Genomic DNA, 5,000 nt, shown 5'->3' on the forward strand with positions numbered 1-5,000 from the left:
ATTATTCGTACCGGAAAAAAAAAATAGTTGTAATTGATGATGAAAAAAGCGATATCACTCTTAATAAGATTCAAGTAGCAACGTTTTTTTTATAACATTTCCTTAACTACTAACGCAGTATGCCCCGAGAGTTGGCCTCCGACATCAGATTCATGAGCTTTTTATCCTTTGTGTATATTTTATCAGGTGCAATTATGAAAACGAAGAAAAGATCATGATCCAGAAGGCTATGGTTGGAATGTAAAAATGGGAAAATACTTCCAATTTATATGTGTAAGTGTCCTGCACCTGAACAAGATTTTCAGTTGTAATTAAAAAAAAAAAAATTAAGACTACTGAATGTAGTGAATGCTATAAAATTGGTCCTAAGTATTCTACAATGTGTATTGAAAGCCTTGGAGTTTAATGTATGAACAGTGAGATTATTTATATACTTGAAGGTGAAGTTGCAGTGGATGCAGAATGTCACTTGATAGAAATTTTTAAATATATAATATCTTTATGATTGTTTATTATCAGTTCAATATATAATTTTGAGAACTTTACTATTTTGTGAATATATGCCATGTCATTCTTTTGGAATAGCTCATTATCTTGTGTGAAATTTCATGTAAAATATGACGTCTGTTAACTATTAAGTTTATTTAATTGTTTAGTAATTTTTGTTTGATAAACTTAATATAAACCTGAATAAAAATAAGAAAGAGTAGTTATTTTCAAAAAAGCTAAAATCTTATTATAATTAATTTCTCTCTCTCTCTCTCTCTCTCTCTCTCTCTCTCTCTCTCTCTATATATATATATATATATATATATATGTAAAACCAATTATAATGACTTCTACGCAATTCTTATACGAGCTTCATTTTATCCTTATTGTTGATGTGTCATATTGGAGCTTTGGCTTTAATGAAAAAGATAAAAAAGTATTTATTCCTTTCATAAAGCTATACAATATTTTTCACGCAAATATATTTTCCCATTCTGACAATATATTCATATTCCGAAAATAAAATTTCCTATGAAGTAGTTTTTAATATTGTTTAAAAGTAAAAAAAATTCAATTTTTTTAATCTGGTGGTACTCAAGTTTTAATAGTATATATCTGAGTATTTTCAGAGTGTCTAAATTGAATATTGGATGGCTTATGTTAATAGGTAGAAATAAAAGGATATTATTTCTATATCCAAAGATAAAAATTCTTCCCACTAAAACTCACCATCTAATCTTGCGAAAAAATAATTACTTTAACATATATTGTTTTTAGTTGATCTTGATTCATGATGTTAAATGTGACAACCCATTTACCCATTCTGCCAAAAATGTAAACATTACAAATCATTTAAGTTTTTATTGGTTATATTTAATACTATGATAGAAACTTTTTGATTGTCAAAGTGTAATAAATTAATATAAAAGAGATATATTATTCATAATTTTCATTACAGATGTCAGAGACAGATTATGTTAATGCTCACTAACTCAATTCTAACTTCATGAAACATTAAGAGACACGAATAGTTCATATTCAACTATCTTTTCTTCCTCGTGAATCTGAGACTTTTACACCTCTCAGACACTAATTTCAAGTAATTTTGGATAATGAAATTAGATAAAAGTTCATGTTTGAAATATCTATAAATTACTATTAAATAAAAGACTATTATTTCATATACGTATGAGTAGGTTGTTCCCATCACCTAGTTTTACATGTTATATCCACATGTAGTGGGTGTAGTGACTGCATGGTGTATCAATTGATTGGTGATTGCTAAGATTGTATGCCACTTCACTCAACCAAGGCGTAAATGAGTCCCTTCTTCTGTTAAGACTCTTAAATATATTATGAGAAAGTGATAAGAATGTTGATGTTCATATAAAAACTCATTCTTTATATTACACAAAGCTTCGAATCCCTTAAAAATTATCAAATGTCATTTTAGTATCGTAGAGTAGATGTGCAATAAAATTCATTTTCCGATTTTGCCTATCAAATCAATCCCTAGGAACACATTATCACAGAATTGAAGCAGGAAATACATAAGAAAATGATAATTATAATTAGTTTTATTCCATAATCCAATAAAGTACGAATGAAGAGTTAATAATTTGAATCAATTTGTTTCAAAATGATAAATTTGCAACATAATTACAGAAATATATTCTGAATTCTTATATCCAGGATGTTGAAGATATTTTTCATTATTTTTTCTTGAACTTGCATTTCTTCTCTATCCACTCACATTCATATCGTAACACCTTTCATAGACCTGAAAAAAAATATAAATTTTAAATCTATAACAATATGAAGTAATCAACTGGGCACTTTTCCACTTTTCGTCCAAAAACTTCCTATTTATGTTTTATCAGAGAAAAAGAATCCAGTTTCTAATACCTGACTTCATTAAAAAACTAATAATATTGTTCATTTGGGAAAATTTTTTGATCTGAGTCATTAAGAAATTAAAAGTTAACTTGAACCACATTATCATGACCTCGTGACCTGTCACAAATAAATCCAATATTCAGTTGATTATTGAGTTGCTATTGCACAATGAAAAACTTTGAGATTTCGGACGTAAAGGGTGTCTTTCTTGTATGTACATATTATGAACCATTGCATTTATTTGCAATTGCAAAATTTATTTACGACGATAAACTATTTTGCATAAGCATATCATAATACCATACCTTCTCCAAAAGTTTAACCAGCGTATTCCACTGCTGCAAAAGATAAAAGAAATACCAATTAAACGTTGAAAACAGACTATATAAAAAGGGTGCCTGTGGAAGTATTACAGAATACCAGTACAATACTGAAGAGGCAAACAAGAATGTTTAAGTAAAAGATATTGATATTCTGCATGAGTAATGTCTTCTCCGGATTTAAGTATCGACCTATAATATATTAGCAGTAGAAAAACACAGGCACATACCTTAGTGAGGACACCTTTACGGAGTGAAAGAATTTGTTTATCACAATGATCAGCAAAGCTTTGCTTGTCAAGACAAGCTATGCTAGGTAAGTTTGAAAATATGTTCCAGTAGTCATGAATCAGATGTAACTGGTGTGCCATTAAACCTGCTAACAGGATCTGCTTCCATATATGTTTATGCTGACTTTGCGTCTGTTTATGAAAGTGTACATTTGGATGCCACAGTATTTATCTGTGTATGTTTGGTCAGCATCTATGATATATGTAAGGTGTTGCTCTAATGGATTTAAAACTTCATGAATCTATGAATTCTATCCCTCCTTATACTCTGCTAATCACAAACAGTTTGGGCACTCACTAAAACAGCATTCGAGGTGTTATTGTATAAATGGAATACCGGTAGCAGATATTTATTCATCTTGCTACTAAATTTGTTTATGCTGAGAAAATTACCATAATTTTGCAAAATTATCAAGATTTTAGGAATCATGAAATTTTACTGGAATTTACAGTGATAATACATATTAAATGAGCTATCAGTCAGTATGAAAATTTACTAGGAATTATGCATAGGAATGGATTTCGTATACTTACGGTAATATATATATATATATATATATATATATATTATATTATATGAGTAAGAGGCCTCATATCAACTTACACCCTTTTTTTACACCATATCCAAACTGAGAAAAAACTTCTATTTTGTGAAAGATTCACTAATGTTATTACAAATAAATTGGCCCTGCAGTCTCTGATCCAACTGTCAATCCTAAGTGTCAAATTAAGAAGAAATGGATGGATTTTTGAGAGTTGTTTGCGTGTTTCTGTTGCATCAATGTGCTTGTATGTTTAATATACGACTGTTTTGAATACAGGCCTTGTTTTCTATTTATCAATAACCAGTTGTTGCGGATTACGGCAACATTTCGTAAGTGCTAATCACTTTAAAATTATACCGGAAAAAATTTCTGTTAAATGTGTTGAGCTTATGGTAGACCGGAGTTAGTTGCATACAGGGCTAGGTTGATACATAGTCAATATCTTCATCAAATGGCAATAGTTTTCGCCGAGGTTCTTGGGACATTCAGTCTTTAAAATAAGCCGTACTATCTTCGAACTCAAAAGAAGTTGATCACACGTATGAGCAATAAGAAGCTAAATATTGTGACCCTTTTGTATATGTTCATAGACCTTAATGAAATTCATGTTCGTTAAAGATATTGTAATGTTTCAAAATAAATGTCTCTAAGCTTCATTCATGATTAGACTCAATTTTCCCATACTTGAAACAAACAACATGATTTAAGAGGAGTTGAAAAATAGTTCGGTCGTGGCTCGTTGTTTCAATCACTAACAACTTTCCCCGCATGATATATATAAATGCAGAAGCTACAGAAATGGGTAATGAAACCAAATGATAAATGCTAATTATAGCCTGTAAGAGTTTGCGTAGGCTACATGATACCTACCTCTAAACCTATTCTTGAACACACAACTCCCCAGCACATAAGCCTTGAGAATACAATCCCAGACCCCGTTACAAGCACAAGCAAGGAAGGTTTAGATAGGCATTACATACACCAATCACTACTTCTATAAAGACAAAACAAAGACCTACAGCGGAAATCATCACCCCAGAGGAGCTGAAGCTATTTAAAAAGGGTGGCCCAACAAAGACTCAAAGATGCAACAAAAGTAAATGCCACGCAGCAATACTAACAGACACACATGAGAAGACCTACATTCAGTATCACCATGAGTATTAACAAAAATAAAAGGCTCAGGAGTAAAACCACCTAAACAACGAAGGGTTTCTAAGGTCTGGTGGAAATAAGAACAGACAGAACAATGATGATTATTGGTGTCTCGCATGTGATAGCGAATGGTCAAATTCAAACTCAGGGAAGCAATAAGTGCAAACCATCAAATACAAAGATTAGGCCCATGAAAGTTGCACAATTGAAAGTGCTCATTTTGTTAATGGCTTCAGTATGAGGAAATAATAACCGATTTGCTATCGATTTTAAAGGATGGGATTTTCTATATTTTGTAACAATTT

At 30.8% G+C, this 5,000-nt stretch overlaps 1 long non-coding RNA gene across 1 annotated transcript in view; it reads right to left on the reverse strand.

Annotated features, from left to right (window-relative positions):
* Nucleotides 1-2,120: 2,120 nt before the first annotated feature.
* Nucleotides 2,121-5,000, reverse strand: part of LOC137646761 (uncharacterized) — an 8,670-nt gene continuing 5,790 nt past the window's right edge. The window contains exons 4-5 of the long non-coding RNA XR_011045449.1: nucleotides 2,691-2,723; nucleotides 2,121-2,269 (exon numbers count right to left, since the gene is read on the reverse strand). This is a non-coding gene — a long non-coding RNA (uncharacterized lncRNA). The remainder of the gene's footprint in view (nucleotides 2,270-2,690; nucleotides 2,724-5,000) is intronic.

Source organism: Palaemon carinicauda, chromosome 9 (genome assembly GCF_036898095.1).
Source record: "Palaemon carinicauda isolate YSFRI2023 chromosome 9, ASM3689809v2, whole genome shotgun sequence".
Taxonomy (NCBI): Eukaryota; Metazoa; Arthropoda; class Malacostraca; order Decapoda; family Palaemonidae; genus Palaemon; species Palaemon carinicauda.